The 8,476-nt window shown below is 48.6% G+C and overlaps 1 pseudogene; it reads left to right on the forward strand.

Moving 5' to 3' along the window:
- The first annotated feature begins 2,941 nt into the window (after positions 1-2,941).
- Positions 2,942-8,475, forward strand: LOC128936180 (CMP-N-acetylneuraminate-beta-galactosamide-alpha-2,3-sialyltransferase 1-like; annotated as a pseudogene).
- Position 8,476: the final 1 nt, after the last annotated feature.

An 8,476-nucleotide genomic window follows, 5' to 3' on the forward strand; every position in this document is an offset into this window, starting at 1 on the left:
GGCTGTTGTGATCTCATCTCATGCATTGACCCCATGTGAGATGATGTTGAAACTGGCCATTCCTGAGGAGGAGATATAGGGTGTGGTCGTGGGGTGGAGAGAGAGGACAACATGATGCACACCATATTGATCCAGGGGACATCCTGAAGGTGTGCTGGCCTACTGCCTCTTCCGCTCAGGAGCCATGCTCTATCTCCTTCTCCTGCTTGGCGGCTTCTCCAACATCCAGGGGTCAGTATGTATTTATTGCTAACACAACAAATAAAATTGACTTGCTTTGCTATTCTAACTGTGTCGCGAGTTTTTTGTGCATGGGAATCTTCCCGAACCCATAACACCAGGTGACAGGCACCTGTTGGCTGAGGACAAGAGCAAGGGGGGAGATGTTTGTACAGGAAACCTGTGCCTAGTACTGGTCCCACACTATGGGTTGAAGAGAGGACAGCTCTCACACGCCCAGGCAAGGTGGCAGACTGAGGGCTGAGGCAGGGTCTTCCACAGCACAGATCTTTGACAAATGTGTGAATGCCGCCAGGAGCAGCCCCAGGGTGTCCAGGATGGATATCTGGACAGCTGGAGCCTCTGGGTGCATTGAGTAACCAGCCTCATCCCAACAGATCTCAGCAGTTTGGGAAGCATGGTGGCAATAAAGGGTGCCAAGCACATGATGCACAGCAGCTGCATCCTAATGCTGGCAGCTCTTGGAGCACCTTGGAGCTGCATATCTCCCACCTTCTGGTAACATACTTCTCATTCAAACCTCCATGCTATGTCCTTCTGCTTCCTGGCCATGTCCTCTTCCCCTGCTGCTGTTCTCCACCCTGTCCACAGTCCCTGCCCTTTCCAGTTCCCAGACTGATGGTGTGTTTGTTGCTCGCATCTTACCATGGTGGAGGACCAGATTGCACTGTGTTGTCTGACAGTGGATGTTGCTGTTGTCCACATGTGATGAAAGGTGTTAGATGACCAGACTGATTATTGTTGTGCCTGAAAGTCATGGACCCCATCTGCATATCTGACCGAGCACAGTGGAACAGTCCAGCCCACACTGGTTCCTCCAGGAGCCAGATCCATGTTCTGGCCATGCTTGGGATGTATCACCCCTTCTTCCTTGGAGGAGTAGTTTGGTAGGTGGCCAGAGGCCAGGATCAACTCAGCTCCCATATCTGCCAGTATTTATCCCCTTTAGTTTTGACCTGAATTGGTGTTGGCCCTAGCAGTTTCTCTTTTCAGCAGTGCTGTGATTCCTTGGCATTGACATCTCCCTGCTAATTGCTGAGAATGCTATCCCTGTATTGTTTATAATTCCAGGTTTTTAGCAGGTCACAGAGTGAAATTTTGGACACGGAGAAGACTGCAGTGTCTACAGTGGCCCTGCTTCTCTGGGCTGCAGGAGACATCTTTCTTCCTGAGGACACTGCAAAGGCAGAGCCCTTTCCTCAGGGACACCTTGCTTGATCTTGAGATCATGGTGAGCAGCACTGCTGGCTCCATGCACAGACCCTGCCCTGGGAAACTGAGACCCCATATGGTGCACCTGCACATGCCTGGGGCCTAGTGCAAAGAATCAGCTGCCTCCATAAGGATGCTTGAGCAGAAGGAGGCATCTTTTGGATCCCTCTCTCAAACTGCCCAGAGATGACCTGCTACCTCAACATCTCCTCTGCACATGAAACCTCCCAGTCTCTCATTTTTGTTCTTCACACCGTTGCCAGGGGCTCTGGGATCAGGTCAGTGGAATTAGTTTTGGTTTATGTCTGATGAAGAAGTTCTCTCCTTCTTTGATTCTTCCAGAATCAACTGCTGCTCTGCAGGGTTCACGGTCTTTGTAAGTGTGATAAGGATTGAGCACACTGGAGCTTGGGAAAGCAAACAAGTGGAGCCAGCACCACAGAGTCTGTGCTGTCCCTAATTCCTCCCACCCATGTTTTATTCTCTGTGTGATCCAGAAAATGTGCTTCATGACAGCCCAGGGCACAGTCCCTGCCCGGCCCCCCAGTAGTGGTGCAGAGGCCCTTTGAGCCTGTAACCAGTAAATACAGACCCTTTGCGTTTTCCAGTGCTGTTCTAGTTTGAGTTTCTAGATCCTTCATCTTTGTGCCAAACTTCCTTGCAAAGCAAAGTGTTGACCTCCCCTTGGACAAAATAATCACTGTTCAGATTGCACTGCTTTTTCACTGTCAGTACTTTTCTAATTGCTGAGCACATTTCACAGTGCTCTGTCCCCTCTGAGCCAAAATTACATCCAGGTGTGCAAGTCCTGGTGAGGTGCTGGATGTACAAGGCTGTTGAGAGCTCTGCGTTGCCGGAGAGCAGCTTCACTCCAGGCAGATTTTCCCACCCAGAGGAATTTCTTAATCATTAAATTCCTGATTTGGCCTTGGGAACCTGACTGGGCTGCATGGAGAGGCTGTGCCAGAATGCCAGAGTGGCAGGCACTAACGAAGAAAGGACAGCAGTTCTGACCTTACTGTATCACCCACAGTTCTCCCCCACAGTGTGGTACAACACTGCCTCTTCCCTTCGCAGTTGCTGCACTTGCAAAAAGCACTGGAGAGGCTACTGAGTCCAGTAGCATCACCTTCGCCCGTTCGTGCTCACTGGAGTGGGTGCTTGCAAGAGTACAAAAGATTAAGTTATAGGAACTTGTGACTGCCAGCAGGGAAAGTCTTTCTTGGGGTCTCTGGTAGCCACCCTGTGGGGAGAAGAGCTGGCATTTCATGGCATCTTCATGCCTGGGAGAACCAACATCTGGTTTTCAGTTGCACTGGCAATGGCTTGTTTGTGCTTCCCCCTTTAATATGGGGTGATGGTTCCTGGGCTTTTAGAAGGGACAGGCTATTAGAAGGAACAGCAGGCTTCAGCCACCTAGGATCATGCAGATTCTTGTTGCTGTTATGTAAGAAATGACATCAGAAGGCTGGTTTGCACAGCATCTCGCTTTACTTCAAATTCTCTCTTTTTATACACTGTTCCAATACAGATAGACCAGATTGGTCAATTATCAATACATTTCACCTGATTGGCTAATTAACAAAATGCCTTTCTTATAAACAATCTTTGAAAAAAACAGGAAAACCGAGAGTAGGAGAACAACACCTGCCAGTTGTTTACAATAAGAAGTTATCATTGTTTATCTCTAACTCCCTAAAGTCTCACAAGCCAATTCTGGGAAAACTTATTTGTCGCAGACAACTTTTATTAAAAATCCTTTCCTTAGGATTTTTCTTCCTGAGAAGCTGAGAGGCCTCAGGAACAAAATGTAAACATTGGTTATCTGCTGCTGTGGAATGCAACAGGTGCATCTGTGATTGGTCTCATAGAGTTGTTTCTAGTTAATGGCCAATCACAGTCAGCTGGCTTGGACTCTCTGAGACAGAAGCTTTTGTTATCATTCTTTGCTATTCTATTCTTAGCTAGCCTTCTGATGAAACCTTCTCTTCTTTTAGTATAGTTTTAATGTAATATATATTATAAAAAACTAAATCAAGCCTTCTGAAACATGGAGTCAGATCCTCGTCTCTTCCCTCATCCAAGAACCCCTGTGAACACGGTCACACTTATCTAGTTTTCTCACTCTCTGACCAGGCTGTCACATCCACAGATTCTCCCACTCTGTTCTGTCTCCTATCTCTGTTGACTGGACCCCATGGACAGCAGTTTTGCTGTCTGGGACGTGTTCTGGGGGTCAGATCTGAGCACAGATCTGAGTCAGCCACCATGGTGAGCAGGGATGTCCATTAGGGCTCTGTTCTCCAGGAGCTGCAGAAAATGGTTTCTATGGAGAAATGGAGCTAGTGCTGACACATAGCAACTGAGGGAGGCACAGGGTGCTACTGTGAGAACATGAGGGATTTTCTAGTAGAGAGGGGATACCTCCACAAACCAGCTGTGTTCTCTTCTGACCCTGGGATGAAGGCTGCTATGAAACTCCGCTCTTGCCTTGGGCCACAGAAGCCAAGTCCTGTGTCACTGAGCACTTAATGAATTCCCTGAGAAATGGAAAACCCTTTTCCCTCTGACCTTAGGCTACATGAGAGCTTTTTGATAGAGAACAGATGTTCTTCCTGGCAATGATTTAATGCCCTTGAAACTGCAGAATCCCAGGACTGCTAGGGTGGGAGCTGAATGGTGCCTGCATGGGCTCAGCAGGGCAGAGAGGTTGTGGGGCTCTTCTGCCCCAGCCTCTCTTCAGGCATGGGGAACAGGGCTCACTGCTAGCATTGTGGACTTGGTAGGTGAATGTACACCACTTAGGATGGGGAAGCTGGTGTTTGACTCATGGCCAGGGTGATGATGCTTTGCTGCTAGTTCACAGGTCAGTTTACAGACCCTACATGTGTTGCATGCAGAGAGAAGTTTCTTGTACAGCACATGCTTCCAGCCAACCCTGTCTGGCCTGAAGTAAATGGTGGCAGTGGCAACAGCAGAACACAGCAATAACATCATTGAACACTTAGAAAAGGAAATTAATATTGGGCTATTTCAGTTCCCTCAGAGTGGATGAGCATCCAAGGGATGTCCTAGGAAGCTGGGCAGAGAGGGTGGGTAAGAAGGCATACTGTGGTGCCACTGGTGTTTGTGACACATCACTGCAGGTGGCTCATGGGCTGCTGTTACAGAGGTACACAAAGGTGGTGCTGGCCCTGTGCTGCTTGTCCTGTGGCATTGTTTCTGAGTCCTCACAGACAGCATTGCTGCTGTTGGTTTCCCTCCCTCCTCCACACCCCTACTGCTCACTGCACCACCCCTACCAACCACACTGCATGGTTCAACACCCACTACAAGGCAGCCATAGGGCCTCTGCTGACAGGTGCACACCACGAGCTCTCCTCAGATGTAGTTCAGTGGTGGCTAATAAGTGAGGCAATGGGCAGGAGCTTGTTGGTCTTCCCAGGCTCCCTGAATCTGTTCACAGTGGGGCAGGGCCAAGACTCCTCTTCATACCCTGCCTCCTGGGCTGTTTTACACCCTTTTCCTAACATCCCATCTGTTTTTGCTGCCCTTTTCCAGGTCTCTGCTAGGAGAAATGGGGCTCTGTCTCCCTTTGGGCTACTGTTGGAGGTGCTAATGCGGCATGTCACTGTGCTTGCTCCCCTAGACCCTGCAGGGTCCCAAGTGATATCCAGCTCCAGGCCATAATTCAGCAGCTCTTCAATGTCTTCTGGGCCCTGACAGTTGATGTGTGGGACTCTTCTCACTTCAGGACTTGTGCAGTGGTGGGAAACTCTGGGCAGCTGAAAGAGTCCAGTCATGGGATGCTAATTGATGCTCATGACTGGGTGCTGAGGTGGGTGACCTAAAGGGACTTGCTCTCTCCCTATCTTCTGAGAACCCTAGCATGCCCCAGTCCCTGTCCATGCTGTTGAAATCTGCCAACACAAACCCTGTGAAGGAGGTGGCTGGCTGACCTGCTTTCCGGAGCCCTGCATCCTGGGACACACAGGCCTTGTGTCACCCATATCCACTCTTTGCTGGCTAGGGTGGCCTGCTGTCCCTGCCTGGTGGGAGCAAGCGCCTGGGAAGATGCACCTTTGTTTTGGGACACACCATCCTGCTGTCCTTTAGGATGAATGGAGCAAAGATCACTGGCTTTGAGCTGGATGTTGGCATGAGAACAACCCATCTCTTCATGTGTTGCATATAGGTAAAGCCTTACAGAATAAGAACCTTGTTGCCATTGTAAAATCATGGATTAGGCCTGCTGCATCAGCTGGGTGCAGCTAACAGCTAGCCTAGCAAGTTACTGTGAGAAAGGAATTTTACCTGTGAAAATAGAGGCTCTAACCGTGAGAATAATTCTGTACCCATGAAACAAGAATGTAAACATCATTAGAGAGGAAAGTTTTTGATGGACACATATACTAGCAACTACTAAGCAATGAACTGATTTGCAGTAAGTTACCAATTAGAATGAAACATGATGCCTTTAGAACTGTGATAAATATGATAAATACGAACTGTGAACAATAAGGATTGGGCTATTGTGCATGAAGAAAAGAAGTGTCTTGTTCATCTCTACAGTGACATTCATGTACCCAGAAGAGTGCAGTGAACCTAAGGCCCGATGTTCACCTTGTCCTTGTTCCCTTCAAACCTCTGGACCTGTAGTAGGTGACCAGTGTCTTCTCCACTTCTCCACTGGAGAACTCACACAGTGTGTCAGCATTGGGGGATGCTGTCTTTTGTGCTGGTAACCCCGTGGATGGTGCAGTGTGATCTGGGGATTCTAGTGCCTCACTGGAGACCTGGCATGAGTCCTGATGGCACAAAAGGTACTGAGCATCCTTCTGCCCTGCACTTTGAGGTAGTTGGGCATTGACATGTCCCCACAGGGCTTAGGCAACCTGCAGTACCATACTCCTATGTGTGGGATGGCAGCTGTGCCCACATTGGGGCCATGAGTTTGATGCGCCCCTTCCTACAGCCAGGCCAGGGGATGCTGCTTGGCCAACTCAAGGGGTGGGACATGCCACTGGGCTGGGTGCTGGGAGACAATGAATATCCTCTGCAAAGAAATGGGTCCCCTCAGCAGTGGGTGTACTACATGATCATTGCTTGCCTCTGCTTTTGCAGCTCATGTGAGAGTTAAACAGTTCAAAGGAACAAGGTAATGGCTCCGTGCACTCCAGCTCCTCAGGGGCAGGCAGAACTCTGTTGGGCAGTGACCCAATGGCTGCACTGTGTTGGGCTGACTGTCCTGTTCCAGCATGAAGAGCACCATATCACTCCACTTCCCACCCAGGTTTTGATCCTGAGCCCAGTTTTCCTCAAGTACATCCGTGACAACTGGACAGAGCATCATGGGTGGGTGATAGTCCTCCACTGGCTTCACAGCCCTGCTCTTTGTCTTGCACACCTGCCATTAGGTGAGCACAGCCAGTGATACCAGATGCTGCCACTGTACCTCCCCTTGCATTGCTTGTCCATATGCTTGTAGGATGCCCCAGTGTCCATACAGCATTGGCTCTGGCTGGCATACACACAGGTCTCCATGTTTGGCTTTAGAGCAGACACTGAAGGGAACTGGCACCTCTACTGGGAAAAAACTCACTGGTCTGGAGCCTTTCGCAGGACGAGAGCCCATGACACTGATGTTGAATTCAGCCTCACTGAGAGACGGGTATATGAAGGCAGGATTGTATTTTAAAACTGATGCATTTCCAAGAAAGTGGAGCCAGCTGTTTGGCCAGGAATGGGCCAAAGGACACTGCCAGCAGCTGTCCTGGCTCTTTAGCTTGGTGCTCCACCCCACCACCTGGGCTTATAGACCCTGCAATTTGTAGGGTTTCAGTACTGCTTGTGCTGGTCCTACCAGCTGGGTACTGTGGGTGCCATTCTCCCATGGCAGTAGCAATGTTGTGTTTAGCTGGACATAGGGTGGGCACAGTTCTGCCCAAGCTGATTGGGAGAGACAAAGGGGAGATGTTGGGGCTAGAAGTGGGCATGGAGCCTGTAAGCTGTTGTGTGTGGCCCAGCAGGACTGTGAAGCCAGTGGTGGGCAGCAGCTGCTCAAATATTGCTGTCCCCATGACAGAGCTGGTATTTCCACCCACAGACGGCTTTTGGGGGAGGTCTGTAGTTGGTCTTAGGAAAGGAAGATGCCCTCCTCACCCTGCCCAGTCTTTTACTAAAACTTTTATTTTTACAGTCCTTAACTAAGGGAATATTTTTAAAATTGCATCAAGGAAGAATAAAAAGGGAAAAAAAATCAAACATGGTGACAGAATCAAATACACTTGAAATGATCTTATGTTGAATAAACTTTGAAAAAACATGAACCACCACTTCCTTTGCTTTTTGACCCCTTACAACTCTGAAAAGGCATCCCTGCAGAACATGACCCCCTTGCAGATCAAGACTGCAGACCCTGGGGACTGAGCTCCCTAAAGAAGGTTTTTGTCCTCCAGAGCAGGATTAGCAGGATTTCTTTTATCACTTTCAGTCACTAACATCCTTGATTCAGACTCAGCTTTATCATGGTTCTTAGTCACTTGGGCTTTCAGTCTATTAAAATCACCAGATCTCTTGGACTCATATCGTCCCTATAGATAGCAGAAGCCTGTATTACTTAACTATTAGCTTCATTAATTTTCTGTCTCTCTAGATAGAATCTCCATTTCAGTGTCTTCGATTTCTTCTCTCCACTATTTCCAGTATCCCATGATGAGTACAAGTATTGCACCTTCACCTTCCCTTCACCTTTCTTTAGGTCCTCAGGTCTGCTGTGGGCAATAATGTCCAATGCTTGTCCAGTTTACAAGCAATTGGCTTTCCTATCAAGGATAAGCCAGTCCTAGATAGGAAACAGTGATGATAACTGTTTCACTGTGGGTTAAACTCTTGCTGCATTACTTCCTTTCATCTTCTCTCTCCTACTATTCCTATAAATTTAGTTACAAAGCTGACATGCACTGATGAGCAATTGAAGCTGTTCAAGTCACTTTTTGATCCTGAGAAACATACAGATACTGTG

Source organism: Melozone crissalis, unplaced genomic scaffold (assembly GCF_028551555.1).
Source record: "Melozone crissalis strain CALT ecotype California unplaced genomic scaffold, PUWL_Pcris_2 ptg000017l_1, whole genome shotgun sequence".
Lineage (NCBI taxonomy): Eukaryota > Metazoa > Chordata > Aves > Passeriformes > Passerellidae > Melozone > Melozone crissalis.